At 35.7% G+C, this 16,094-nt stretch overlaps 1 protein-coding gene across 7 annotated transcripts in view; it reads right to left on the reverse strand.

Moving 5' to 3' along the window:
• Positions 1–16,094, reverse strand: part of mrtfbb (myocardin related transcription factor Bb) — a 61,255-nt gene that overhangs the window by 22,188 nt on the left and 22,973 nt on the right. For all 7 annotated transcript variants that reach the window (XM_078797381.1, XM_078797379.1, XM_078797380.1 and 4 more), the window contains one exon: positions 12,569–12,776. The gene's annotated coding sequence lies outside the window, so the exon portion shown is untranslated. The remainder of the gene's footprint in view (positions 1–12,568; positions 12,777–16,094) is intronic.

The raw sequence follows: 16,094 nt of genomic DNA on the forward strand, positions 1-16,094 counted from the left end.
ATAGTACCCGTCAAATACCTGTGACGAGATTTTGTGTCGAGATCTTACTCCTTCATGGTCACCACGACTATGTTCTCCACATAGACTACCGCTCAAAAGTTTGGGATCATTTGCAAATTTTGTTTGTTTTCCAAAGAAAAACACATTTTCATGCATTTCACAAACAATTAAAATGAATCAGATGATTTTCAAAGAACGATCTACATTTTTTGCATCGAGGCCTACTACCAAGTTCATCATTTTATAAGGCTAATAGATCTAAAAACCTAAACTAAAACTAAAATCTCTTAGCATAACTACTCCCTTCAGAGAACAGCACAAACTGGGTCTAACAAGGACACAAAAACGATGCACATCTGAGCATCAAGTGTGTAGTTTAAGACAAAGATGCCTCACAGGTCGTCTTTGTCTGGCAGCTGTACTAAATAGTACCCGTCAAATACCAGTGTCGAGATCTTACTCCTTCATGGTCACCACGACTACGTTCTCCACATAAACTACCACTCAAAAGTTTGGGATCACTTGCAAATTTTGTTTGTTTTTTAAAGAAAAACACATTTTCATGTATTTCACAAACAATTTTTTTCCATTTCACAAACAATTAAAATAAATCAGATGATTTTCAAAGAACGATGTACATTTTTGCATAGAGGCCGACTATCAACAACTGTCAGTCCTCTGCTAATCCAAGTTCATCATTTTATAAGGCTAATAGATTATTCCAAACCCATCAAAAAATCTAAACTAAAACTAAAATCTCTTACCATGCTGTTAACTACTCCCTTCAGAGAGCAGCACAAACTGGGTCTAACAAGGATACAAAAACGATGCACATCTGAGTGTGTAGTTTAAGACAACGACGCCTCACAGGCACTAAATAGTAGCCGTCAAACACCGGTATCAGTATCAAGAGTGAAGCGGCGACTTCAGAATGCTGGACTTCATGGCAGGACTGCCCAAAAAAAAAAAAAAAAAAAAACATATCTCAGACTGGCCAAAAAAAATATATCCAAGTGATCTCAAACTTTTGAGCGGTAGTGTAAATAAAACCCAAACTTGCAGATTTGGAGAATGCCAAATATCGTAAGGTGAAAAAAAAAAAACGTACATCCGAAAACAAAGATAGTCTCTTTGCGTGCTGCACAGACAACCGCACAAAAGGCGTAAAAAAAAAAACGAATAGCGTGCAGGACATCCCGGGCCAAGTCACCCACATCTGGGAAAAGAGTTGAAGAAGCTCAAAGCAGAGCTGTTTTGACTGACAGGAACTTGAGCAGAAGCTGATCCAGAGGTTCACCGAGGGGTTTAAACTACTGTGCATAAAAAGCAGAGCCGCCCCAGACGGGTGTTTTTCGTTAGTGGGGTGGCTAAAAACTGATCTGTCACCAAAGCCCCGAGGACACAATGAAGGCCCTATTGTTGTTCAACGGTAGCTCGGGTATGAGGCGAGCCTGCGGTACGCCTCGCATCCAACAGGAAGCACATCAGCCCGTTTTGGACACAACTTTCTGCCTCCAAAATTACTACCAAATGAAACGAAATTCCATTGAATTAAAATTGACCGATAATCTCGCAAACTACTATGTTGTCATCGTAATTCTGAGAAATGTGACTCAAGTGATTTACCTCACTCAAACGACATGATTATAGCATCGAGCTAAGCATTACATCATTTCTCTTCAGATGCTTCATTACGCCCCGTATGGTGATCTATTGTGTTACACTCTCAAATGACTAAATAACTTCATAGAATTTCTATAAATAGTCATCAAATGGTTCAGTTATGTTGATGGTTGCAAGATGTTGGCTTATGGCGCCAAATGCAACTTTCTCTACAGAGGATTGTATGGAAAATAACAAATGGAGCACAATATTTCATTCATAAACCGCCAATAACTAACATTTATTGTGTCATACTGCGGCAACGCAATCCGCACAAGCTAGAGAGAAAAAAAATAATTTGTATGTACAAAAAATTTTATAAATTGTCATTAAAAACTTAAAATTTTCATTTTATTTAATAACTATTTGATAATTTTGAGAAAATATTTTGTCTTGACGAATAATTATTTTAAGCAATGTGTGGCTTTAGGGTGTTATGTTCATTATATACACCAATTAGGATCAAGATATGACTTTGCGCTGATAATTACAAATTTTTGTAATTTTTGGCAATTCGTCAGATTGACCGTAAAAGATTGTCGCCATGCCCCGCCCACATCTTATGACATGAACTAAAACGCTTTACAATTTGTCATCGTCCACTTATCTCGTCTAAGTGATTTTGATCTGAGCTAATTTGGTCAAAGTCCCTTGAAGGACTTTGTCAAAATACTCGGTCCAAGCCAAAATGGCCACCTTCATGTCCGTTTGTCAAGATGAGCTCCTGAGACTTTTTTGTCATCGTCCACTTATCTCGTCTAAGTGACTTTGATATGAGCTCATTTGGTCAAAGTCCCTTGGAGGACTTTGACCAAATACTCGGTTCAAGCCAAAATGGCCATCTTCATGTCCGTTTTCCAAGATGAGTTCTTGAAAACTTTTTGTCATCGCCCACTTATCTCGTCTAAGTGACTTTGATCTGAGCTAATTTGGTCAAAGTCCCCTTGCAGGACTTTGACCAAATACCCGGTTCAAGCCAAAATGGCCACCTTCATGTCCATTTGCCAAGATTGGTTCTTGAGACTTTTTTGTAATCGTCCACTTATCTCGTCTAAGTGACTTTGATCTGAGCTAATTTGGTCAAAGTCCCCTTGCAGGACTTTGACCAAATACCCGGTTCAAGCCAAAATGGCCACCTTCATGTCCATTTGCCAAGATGAGTTCTTGAGACTTTTTGTCATCGTCCACTTATCTCGTCTAAGTGACTTTGATCTGAGCTAATTTGGTCAAAGTCCCCTTGCAGGACTTTGACCAAATACCCGGTTCAAGCCAAAATGGCCACCTTCATGTCCATTTGCCAAGATGAGTTCTTGAGACTTTTTTGTCATCGTCCACTTATCTCGTCTAAGTGACTTTGATATGAGCTCATTTGGTCAAAGTCCTGCAAGGGACTTTGACCAAATACCAGGTTCAAGCCAAAATGTCCATCTTCATGTCCATTTGTCAAGATGAGTTCTTGAGACTTTTTTGTCATCGTCCACTTATCTCGTCTAAGTGACTTTGATCTGAGCTAATTTGGTCAAAGTCCCTTGCAGGACTTTGACCAAATATCTGTTTCAAGCCAAAATGGCCACCTTCTTGTCTGTTTGCCAAGATGAGTTCTTGAGACTTTTTTGTCATCATCCACTTATCTCGTCTAAGTGACTTTGATTTGAGCTAATTTGGTCAAAGTCCCCTTGCAGGACTTTGACCAAATACCCGGTTCAAGCCAAAATGGCCACCTTCATGTCCATTTGCCAAGATGAGTTCTTGAGACTTTTTTGTCATCGTCCACTTATCTCGTCTAAGTGACTTTGATATGAGCTCATTTGGTCAAAGTCCTGCAAGGGACTTTGACCAAATACCAGGTTCAAGCCAAAATGTCCATCTTCATGTCCATTTGTCAAGATGAGTTCTTGAGACTTTTTTGTCATCGTCCACTTATCTCGTCTAAGTGACTTTGATCTGAGCTAATTTGGTCAAAGTCCCTTGCAGGACTTTGACCAAATATCTGTTTCAAGCCAAAATGGCCACCTTCTTGTCTGTTTGCCAAGATGAGTTCTTGAGACTTTTTTGTCATCATCCACTTATCTCGTCTAAGTGACTTTGATTTGAGCTAATTTGGTCAAAGTCCCCTTGCAGGACTTTGACCAAATACCCGGTTCAAGCCAAAATGGCCACCTTCATGTCCATTTGCCAAGATGAGTTCTTGAGACTTTTTTGTCATCGTCCACTTATCTCGTCTAAGTGACTTTGATATGAGCTAATTTGGTCAACGGATACCACTTTTTTCCATTAGCACAAATAAGCTAGGGAGCTATAAACACAAAGAGCCCGGACAAAAAATGGGGGGATAAAAAAGCTTTTTTTTCGTGCATCTGGAATCCAGCACTTCCCTCACGTCATCAAAAAAAAACGGAATGTTACGGCGACACCAAAAGGGTTGGGTGACTCCTTCACACTTGTCCAACATTCCCAGATTTCAACAGACTGTGACTTTCCCATAGCTCTAATTAACCCTCCGACGGCCTTGACTCATGACATACGCTTCCAAACAAAAACAGACTTAAAAATAACTTCATTTGCTCATTGGCAACTTGTTGCCAGGCAGATTTTATTTGGCATCATCACTTGCAGCCCTGATTAAAAAAAAAAAAAAAAAGTGCTTAGTATGCTGTTTCTTCTATCCCGCCCCATACAGCAGAGAAAGAACAAGGCGAGTCGGCAGGAAAACAGTCACTCAGAAACCTAACAGAAAAAAAAAATATTTGGTCTTAAAATTAATAAAAGAAACAACAATTTGAGTTTTTTTTTACGTATATGATAGCATACCATGAAGTTCTGCTGACTCAACGGGAACTTTTAAATTAGGCTAGCAACAGTATTAAAAGCGCATTAGATACCGTATATGTGTTTGAGGTTTCGAAGTAATTAATAAATTACTGTGTATAAAGTGACCCGCGTAGGGAAACGGCGTCAAAACCTGGAACCACTTACTCTTTTCCACACCGGCACACTGAATGTCCATTAGAATCGAACATCTTAGAGGGGCAAATAATTACAAGGAAAAATCTGTCGGGGCATGTAATTAGGGGCTCAGTTTAAGGTTGTTCTCCTTAACCCGTATTTTTATTCTGGCATAGGAAACTGATGTTATCCCCGATAGTTGAAGAACTCCACGACATTAGCCCGATCACACAAAAGTACTGTAAGACATAGCAAGTGTGCGTTAATATAATTAAGATTATTTAAATGTATTTAAATAATGAAAAAATAAAATTATTATTATTTAATTAAAATTAATATTATTTAAATAAGAACATTTATTTTAAATTTATTTAATTTTTATTAAAATTATTTTTAATTTAATTATTTAACATTTTGAAGTGTTAAAGTGAGTAAAAATTCCTTGCAATTGGCTGCCGACCTCCCCAGTGAAGACAAGCCGTATTAAAAAATAAATGGATGTATGTTTCAAATTTCAAATTGTGTTTAAATCAAGGGTATTTGATTGACAGGGAGAAGATTTCAACAGCAGAACTTCCAAAAAGTCAGTGAGAATCAACTACAAGGAGTGCCCCAGGGTTCTTGTCTAGAACCACTGTTTTTTTTTAAACAAATTAAGATAAAATATATATTAAATTGTAATTATGGAAGCTATAAGAACATTAATCCTCCGCACATTAGCCTTGTCAGCTACAAGGAGTGCCCCAGGGTTCTTGTCTAGAACCACTGTTTTTCTTAACAAACTAACATATAATATATTTTAAATTGTAATTATGGAGGCGAGAAGAATATTAATCCTCCACACATTAGCCTTGTCAGCTACAAGGAGTGCCCCAAGGTTCTTGTCTAGAACCACTGTTTTTCTAAACAAACTAACATATAATATATATTAAATTGTAATTATGGAGGCTATAAGAATATTAATCCTCCACACATTAGCCTTGTCAGCTACAAGGAGTGCCCCAAGGTTCTTGTCTAGAACCACTGTTTTTCTAAACAAACTAAGATAAAATATATATTAAATTGTAATTATGGAGGCTATAAGAATATTAATCCTCCACACATTAGCCTTGTCAGCTACAAGGAGTGCTCCAGGGTTCTTGTCTAGAACCACTGTTTTTCTAAAGAAACTAAGATATGATATATATTAAATTGTAATTATGGAAGCTATAAGAGCATTAATCCTCCACACATTAGCCTTGTCAGCTACAAGGAGTGCCCCAGGGTTCTTGTCTAGAACCACTGTTTTTCTAAAGAAACTAAGATATGATATATATTAAATTGTAATTATGGAAGCTATAAGAGCATTAATCCTCCACACATTAGCCTTGTCAGCTACAAGGAGTGCCCCAAGGTTCTTGTCTAGAACCACTGTTTTTCTAAACAAACTAAGATATAATATATATTAAATTGTAATTATGGAAGCTATAAGAATATTAATCCTCCACACATTAGCCTTGTCAGCTACAAGGAGTGCCCCAGGGTTCTTGTCTAGAACCACTGTTTTTCTAAAGAAACTAAGATATGATATATATTAAATTGTAATTATGGAAGCTATAAGAGCATTAATCCTCCACACATTAGCCTTGTCAGCTACAAGGAGTGCCCCAAGGTTCTTGTCTAGAACCACTGTTTTTCTAAACAAACTAAGATATAATATATATTAAATTGTAATTATGGAGGCTATAAGAATATTAATCCTCCACACATTAGCCTTGTCAGCTACAAGGAGTGCCCCAGGGTTCTTGTCTAGAACCACTGTTTTTCTAAACAAACTAAGATATGATATATATTAAATTGTAATTATGGAAGCTATAAGAGCATTAATCCTCCACACATTAGCCTTGTCAGCTACAAGGAGTGCCCCAGGGTTCTTGTCTAGAACCACTGTTTTTCTAAACAAACTAAGATATAATATATATTAAATTGTATTATGGAGGCTATAAGAGCATTAATCCTCCACACATTAGGGAGGAGGCGTTTTTGGTCGGTTGGAAGGCAGGAAATGGCAGTACAAGTCAGTCTCTCTGAAACCTCAGGAGATAATAAAAACGTTCCTCATGGGAAACATCTATTTGACTACAAAAGTCACTCTAAAAGTATAACGCAATAATAAATTCAAGATGCAAATGAGAAATACGATACGATATTAACAAACCAAGTTGCATATGAGCTGCAGAGGCGCCTTTGAACGCTCAACTTTTAACTCCTCGTCATCTAGCCTGCTACCGATCCACTTCCTGTGGCAGCTATGGGAAACCATGAAGTTCCCCCCTGATTACAGACATTTCCTTCCTGCGCCATACACAGCAATGCCAGGAATGGCTGCTGCAGTATTTACTCAGGCCCGAAGCCGTCAACTCCAGATCCCACACCCACATGGCATTTGCATCACGGCCTTGCAAAGGCCACAAGGGTTTTTTTTTTTTTTTTTTTGGGAGGGGGGGAGCATTCCCGCACGGAAAACATGATTCTTTTGTGAACACCGTGATGAGTTTCAGTGACTCGAGTAGCTTAGCTGATATCTCATACGACTCTGGGGACCATGAGACCCCTGACATGCTAGATACTGTTTGTTTAATGTAAAAACCAATCGGAGATCGAGATGTGAATTTGGCCTAAAACACCATTATGCAATCAAAATGTTGTTGTTGTGTAATAAACAAAATTTGAGGCTTCGATAATACATCTCTCCCCCAACGGGTACTCCGGTTTTCCTCCCACATTCCAAAAACATGCTAGGTTAATTAGCGACTCCAAATTGTCCATAGGTATGAATGTGAGTGTGAATGGTTGTTTGTCTATATGTGCCCTGTGATTGGCTGGCCACCAGTCCAGGGTTTAAAAAAAAAAAACAAAAAAAAAATTCTCCTCTCATTCCATGTGGAAGTGGTATTTTTAATGATTTTATTTTTTTTTGCTTTTATGTGCTTCTTCTCAGGCTGCATGGTGGACGAGTGGTTAGCACGCAGACCTCACAGTTCGGAGACCTGAGTTCAATTCCACTCTTGGCCATCTCTGTGTGGAGTTTGCATGTTCTCCCCATGCATGCGTGGGTTTTCTACGGGTACTCCGGTTTTCCTCCCACATTCCAAAAACATGCTAGGTTAATTAGCGACTCCAAATTGTCCATAGGTATGAATGTGAGTGTGAATGGTTGTTTGTCTATATGTGCCCTGTGATTGGCTGGCCACCAGTCCAGGGTGTACCCCGCCTCTCGCCCGAACGCTCAAGGACCTTCTCTCATTGTGGTCTGACGGTCATTTAATGAACGAAAAACAAAAAAAATCCTATAATTATAATAGTCAAAGTACCTCAAATGCCAAATATGCATTTCCAACTTGAACACAAAAAGTGTTTTGAAAACGCTCACCATGACATTTATCCGTGCTCATACATCAATGTGCCATCACTGAACTAAAACAAACATAATCAATAATAAAGAAAAAGAGTCGGGAACTTTGTGGTTTTACTACGTCAACAAGAAGAGGATACGCAGTTATGAACTCTACATTTATTTTGGGAGCTACAGAAGGGAATAAAAACACCTTTGCAATATTAAACCATAACATCACTATGATGGATGAAGTGATAAAATGATGGTAAAACTCATTGTTTATATAAATAAGTCTTAAACAGCATTCTTTGGAGAGTTAAACATGACAGAACACGGACAAATGTCGCCCTCTAGTGGAACAACAGGGGATAGTAAGGTCAGTGCGTTCAATTAAGACTAAAATAGATCAAATAATGATGATTTTTTTTTTCTCTTTTTACATTTAAAGATAGACAAGGAGGACAGTGAGGTCTTTAGGAGCTCCATCTTATATCTATTCACTCTGTTCTGAATATGTGTGATTAAAATTATGACTGAGTCAGAGCCTTTTTGTATGATTACCTTTTCAGCCAGATATATAAAGCTTTGTATGAAACTGCCAGGGAGCAATAATGTGAGAAAGCGGCCATTATATTACGAAATTGTAAAAGAAGTGAATCCATCAAGATGGAGGACGGCTTCATCTGTTCTTTAAATCTCCAGCCAAGTTATTAGAACCGGCGATGTTGCTGTATTATTATTATTATTATTATTATTATTATTATTATTATTATTAATAATTAATTCATTCATTTTCTACCGCTTTTCCTCACGAGGGTCACGGGGGGTGCTGGATAATTATGATTATTATTATAATTATAATCATAATTATTATTTTTATTATAATAGTCATAATAATAATTATTATTATTATTATTATTATTATTATTATTATATTTATAATATATATTTATTATTATAATTATTATTATAATATTAATTAAATAATAATAATAATAATAATAATTATTATTATTATTATTATTATTATATTAATTAAATAATAATAATAATAATTATTATTATTATTATTATTATTATTTAATTAATAATAATAATAATTATTATTATTATTATTATTATTATTATTATTATTATTATTATTATTATTTAATTAATATTATAATCCATCAAGATGGAGGACGGCTTCATCTGTTCTTTAAATCTCCAGCCAATTATTATTATTATTATTATTATTATTATTATTATAACAACAACAACATTATAACAACAACAACAATAATAACTGCTCCCTGCCAGTTTCATACAAAGCTTTATATATACAAAGCTTTATATATAATAATAATAATAAATTTATAATAATAATAATAAACAACAGGAACATTCAAACCACAAGAACCATAAAACGTGACTTCCTGTCATCATTTCTGATCAATCTACTGCATTTGAATGATATGTCACTCATTCACATCAGTCACAATAATATTATTATTGAATTTGTGCCATAAAAGCTGATTTTTTTTGTCATAAAAGTTCACTCGCCTGGTTCAGTTTTGACGAAAAGAAGGATTAATGTTGTTTTGGTTTATTTTATTAGGAACAGGCTTCGCACATGGGGCTAATCAATCATTTCTTGAGCTTTTAGACCGCTAAAATGTACTTTCCTTTCATTGAAATGGAAAAAAACATAAATATAATTCATCAATCTATCAATACGTTGTTTTGATACGAGAAGCAACTCGGTCGGATTTCAATACTTGTCATTTGTGATTGGCTGGCCACCAGTCCAGGGTGTAAAAAAAAAAAAAAAAACGAAAAAAAAATTCTCCTCTCATTCATGTGGAAGTGGTATTTTTAATGATTTTTTTTTTGCTTTTAGCTGGCGATCAGTCCAGGGTGTACCCCGCCTCTCGCCCGAAGACAGCTGGGATAGGCTCCAGCACCCTCCGCGACCCTCGTGAGGAAAAAGTGGTAGAAAATGAATGAATGAATGTATTTACATGTACAAACCATTGTATGCATTGCTGGCACCAACACACTAATAGACTTGCCAATCATAGCCAAACACCAGGGGGCCCCAGTCCACCATTTGAGAAGCACATTTTATTTAAATTAGGGATTTAGAAATGAGCAGGTTCTGATTTTAAGCTTTATTCGGTTTTATTATTACACCAATTAATGTATGTAAAATATCGAAAATTAAAAAAAAATCCACTTTGATAGGCAGTTGCAGACAAACTAAATTAAATTATGTCAATTTCCGCAGTATTTTATGCGATGATATTAATTGTTTGTCCTTTGAAGCAGCCTGGTTGTGCTATTTGGGTCCATAAGCGTCCATAAAAGTGACAGAAGACACCACAGTCATGGCTGCCGTGTCTGCATGGCTCTCCTTTGTGCAATGTAATGTGAAACAGTACTCTTCGATCAGGACTATTTTCAGAACACCCCCCCCCCCTTTTTTTTTTTTTGGACTAGAGCAAAGCTGATCTGTCTGACATGCACAGGAGCACAATTTGGCAGGCACACACACACACACACATACACATACATGGAGGCTAAATTTGACCTCAGAGGGACGAGACGCAGGTGTTTCCATCATTACCTACTAATGGAATCCGAAAACATGCAGATCTGCAGAAATGATCACACATTTGAAATGAATTAATGATATTTCCAATCGCACCGACCACACACACAATCTTCACAAACGTCCCGCTTTCCCGCATGATGATGATGTGGCGTTTGGATGTTTTTTTAAACCAAAACGACAACGTCCCTCCTCTCAAATTGCTCTGACATTTTCGATTGGTCAAAAAATATGCACGCCAGCCAGCGTCCTTCACGGATGCAGACGACATGGAATGCAGCTCCATCGAGGATGCCAGAAGAAAAGTACCGCTAATAAAAGATACTTTTTTTTTTTCCATTGAGAAAACCTCTTTTAGTTACATCATGGATCTCTCTGACTGCGTCAGGCACAGCTGAGCATTATTAGGTTTATGTGGTAGTGGTCTCCAACATGCGGCACGCCCACATTTGGTTTCGTTTGGAGTGACAAGCGTTTCTATCAACATTCATTAATTTTTCTACCGCTTATCCTCACGAGTCTTCTACACCCCGGACTGGTGGCCAGCCAATCACAGGGCGCATATAGACAAACAACCATTCACACTCACATTCATACCTATGGACAATTTGGAGTTGCTAATTAACCTAGCATGTTTTTGGAATGTGGGAGGAAACCCGGAGTACCCGGAGAAAAACCCACGCATGCACGGAGAGAACATGCAAACTCCACACAGAGATAGCCGAGGTTGGAATTGAACTCGGGTCTCCTATTTGTGAAGCCCGTATGCTAACCATTCGTACACCATGCAGCCACTAAAAGGTTTTATTTCCTTTTATTTACAAATTTGGGTAATAAGAGTTTAAAAGTCAATATAGGGGTGTTATTTCATGTCTAGAGGGCTCTAATAATGCTTAAATATTTATTCATTTTCTACCGCTTATCATCACAAGGGTCGCGGGCGTGCCGGAGCCTATCCCAGCTGTCTTCGGGCGAGAGGCGGGGTACACCCTGGACTGGTGGCCAGCCAATCACAGGGCACATATAGACAAACAACCATTCACACTCACATTCATGCCTATGGACAATTTGGAGTCGCTAATTAACCTAGCATGTTTTTGGAATGTGGGAGGAAACCCACGTATGCACGGGGAGAACATGCAAACTCCACACAGAGATGGCCGAGGTTGGAATTGAACTCGGGTCTCCTATTTGTGAAGCCCGTGTGCTAACCACTCGTACACCATGCAGCCACTAAAAGGTTTTATTTCCTTTTATTTACAAATTTGGGTTATAAGACTTTAAAAGTCAATATAGGGGTGTTAGTTCATGTCTAGAGGGCTCTAATAATGCTTAAATATTCATTCATTTTCTACCGCTTATCCACACGAGGGTCGCAGGTGGAATTGAACTCGGGGCTCGTCCACCATGCAGCCGTTTTATCAACAATCAAATATAATTTTTGTAATAATCAAATGAGTGAGGATTTTAGCAACCTAAAAAAAGGGATATACGGTATTGGATTTTTTGCCGATATTGCCGATATATATACACTCAATTTCCGATACCAATATTGGGCCAATAAGTATTGATACCAATAATTATCAAAAAAAGGCAAGATAATATTTTTTTTGTATTGAAAAAGTATCAAACCGTAACACAAATGTATAAAAAATATATTTAAAAAATTTTTAGATAACCACAGCGTATCAAAACAGGCATGCCCTTAATTATTTATGAGTTATCAGTATTACTAGTAGTACTTTTATACACTGACTGGCTGAGGTTGTAACCACTGATTGATTTCATGTTACAGCTAGGCTGCACGGCAATCGGGAGCGGTTAGCACACAGGCCTCACAGCTAGGAAACCCGAGTTCAATTCCAGCAATGTCACAGCAACGGTGTAGGTCTACTCTCTCCAAGTACTCTTGTTTAAGTGTGACTGTCTTTAGCCCAAAGTCACACTGACAAGGCCCACAAAGCTGTGACGGACATTTAGCGGGGCCGACTCACCTGGGAGATGACAGGACGTAGACTGGAGCAATGGCGGGCCGCAGTTGAGTCACATTTCACTGGGTTGGCAGCACAGTGCTGGTATACGTGTGTGCTGTGACAGAGATATACTGTCCACACTCATCTAGCATCGCCTGCAGCGACACTACCACCTCCTTTGGAAAGGGAAAAAAAAAAAATTTGCAAGGACATCCTCGGCTTAGCCAACCTGGAAATAGAAGAAAGACGGAAAAGTTAAAGTCATTAAGTGGAAATAGTATAGCACATTTTCAAAGTATGTGCGGAAAAGTCAAGTCATTAAGGTCAACCAGGAATAATGCACATTTAAAATTGCACTGTGTTCCATTAAACAGCTTTCGAAATTCAAACATATTTTTATAATAATTATTTTAATTGTAATAATTTTATTTTTATTATATTAATGTTTATAATTAAATATAAATATTTCAAAATTATTAAAAATATTTTATAATTAATATTATATATTTCAGCATCATGCTGTATTGTTAAATATTTTTCTTCTTAACTTCTAACTTATTTTTCTTATTTTTTCATATTAATTATTTTAATTTTGATAATTTTAATACATCTATTTTAATTTAATTAATGTAATTATTACTTTAATTTTTATAATTAATTTTTTAAAACAATTAAAAATATTTTATAATTAATATTATATATTTCAGCATCATGCTGTATTATTGTTAGATCTTTTTCTTATATTTTCTAACTTATTTTTCTGTTAATTATTTAAATTTTAATAATATTTTTTTTATTTAATTATTTTAATTATTATATTATTTTTTGTAATTAAAAAAATATTTAAACAATTATTTAAAATATTTTATAATTAATATCATATATTTCAGCATCAATCATGCTGTATTATTGTTAAATATTTTTCTTATATCTTATAACTTATTTTATATTAATTATTTTAATTTTAATAATTTTATTTTAATATAATTTCATTATTTTAATTATTATATTAATTTTTATAATAAAAAAATTACAATTAAAATATTTTATAATTAATATTATATATTTAAGCATCATGCAGTATTATTGTTAAATATTTGTCATTATTAGCATTAAATGTCTTCATTAACTAAACGGGGGTCGATTTTTAATGCTCACATCCCTTATCAAAACCTTGTCTAATACAGCATATTCTACCATATAACTTTCGGCTATGGAAGTAAAAACATGGCGTGCCCATGCAGCGCCTGTTGGATGCAGACACGCGGCGGTCGGGAGGCTCGTTATCGCCTGTGAAGCTCGCATCGTTAGGAGAAGTGAACTCTTGTCTCGTCGTAATGAGCCTGACAAGACACCAGAGAGACTCGTGAAAGGCGGGGAAATAAGCAGAGGCTGTGATGGCGGTCCTCAATGGGCTGTTAGGTAGGATGTAGCTTCCTGCCGGGAGCTTCATCGCCTCTGACACTCGGTGCACAACTTGGTACTTGGTACTTGATACTGCGGTAATTAGACCAAAGTGGTAAACTTCACTGTGACAAGCACTTTTGTTCGAATTCCATGCTGATTTTCAGACCAACTTGATGGCTTTTGCCTGCTAAACTTTTTTTAACATGCCAACAAAATGGAAATGCTAACAATGCTAATAGATACCATGCTAGCAACAGGTATAGATACATTTTGATAACATGCTTCAATAAACAGATCTCAATTGCTAAAGCTATAGGCCCTCAAATTCCCAAAATATATAAATGCTAACAGCTAGCATGCTAACAGCTAGCAACTAGAGCAGCGGCCTGCAGGGACAAAGCAGTAATTTTAAAGAATGAAGTCAAAATATTAAAAGAAAAAAGTTGTAATCTTATGAGGAAAAAGTCATAATTTTACAAAAATAAGATAGCAAAAAAACAACTGCATTTTGTTAGCATAAAGTTTAAATATTAAAAAAATATTAAAAAATATTTTTTAAATATTAAAAAACAATAATTAAAAATATTTTTTAAGTCATAATATCATAGGAAAAACAAACAAGGAATAAAGTCAGAAAATTAGGTTGGAGGAAAAAGTTATAATGTTACGAGAATAAAGTCAAAATATTATGGGAATAATATGAGAGTAATTTTACAAAAGTAAGTCAAAAATATTTAGAGAAAAAAGCACAATTTCAAGAGAATAAGCATAAGAATTATGAGGAATAATAATGCTATTTTAGTATAATGAAGTTGAAATATTTTTTAAAAATTGTTAAAGACGATATATTATGAGAAACAAACATAACAATATAAAGTTGTATTTTGGAGAAAATTAGGTTATAATGTTAAGGGAATAAAATCTAAATATTATGAGAATAAAGTCATAATTATGAAAAAATATATATTTTTTCAAATATATTACAAAGCTGAGATTGGCCAAATATCAAAGTGGCATCCTTTCATTTTTCAATATGTGGCCCTTACTGGAAAAAGTTAGGACACCCCTTAAGTAGAAGATGCATTGTTCTGCATGCAGGCCTGTAATTAAAGTGAAAAATAATAATAATAATAATTCACATGCAGGATGGTCATCAAGGCAAACGATCACAAATGAATGACATTTATATGAGAAAATTGCAATTAAAGCGTGAATTATGTGTGTACGACAAAGCCAGCGACCCTCCCAAAAATCCATGGGTGACCTTTAAAGATGACCCCAAGTCCATCTTCTGGTAATGATGTGCAGCTGTGATATCACATCACGGGGGGAGATCAGGCCCGTCTAGCTCACGGTCATCATCATCATCACGATGGCTACTTCTTCTGTTACCATGACAGCGTTTTCCCTGCACTCCGCTGCCTCTTTTATTATGTGTGTATGTGCATGTCTGTGTGTGTGTGTGTGTGTGTGTCGTGGCGGTGGGGAAAAAATGAATAGGAAGACAAAAGGGGAAAAATGTCAAGCGAGCGAGCAGCTGATGAACTGTCACCAGTGAATGGGTCTCGATAATTTACGGACAAATTACATCGCAGGCGCGCTGTTCGGCGTGTTCGGCCATGTTGTATGTTCGCTGCCACTCAGTGTGCTCATCTATCTATAGGGATGAGAAAGTGTGTCATTTCATCTTTCACTGTCTGTGTCCATAAATCTCTTTGATCGGGTTCGCTCACATCCGAGTATCAGCAAAGGTGATTGGACACAATCGTTCTAGAAGAAGAAGACCTAGTCGAGAAGACCGAAAACGCAAAAAGTGTTCAGAACTGTTCCATCAACTATTATAAGCGTATACAACAATAAATCAAATTGAAATAAATAAATAAATAAATAAATAAATAAATAAATAAATAAATAAATAAATAAATAAATAAATAAATAAATAAATAAATAAATAAATAAATAAATAAATAAATAAATAAATAAAAACTTGAAAAAATTAAAACTTGAAAAAGAATTAATATTAGAATCAATATGTGGAAAAATTAAAAATTAAAAATTAAAAATTAAAAATTAAAAATTAAAAATTAAAAATTAAAAATTAAAAATTAAAAATTAAAAATTAAAAATTAAAAATTAAAAA

This window comes from Doryrhamphus excisus, linkage group LG16, assembly GCF_037039965.1.
Source record: "Doryrhamphus excisus strain RoL-2023G ecotype Guam linkage group LG16, RoL_Dexc_Guam_v1.1, whole genome shotgun sequence".
In the NCBI taxonomy this organism is placed as follows: domain Eukaryota; kingdom Metazoa; phylum Chordata; class Actinopteri; order Syngnathiformes; family Syngnathidae; genus Doryrhamphus; species Doryrhamphus excisus.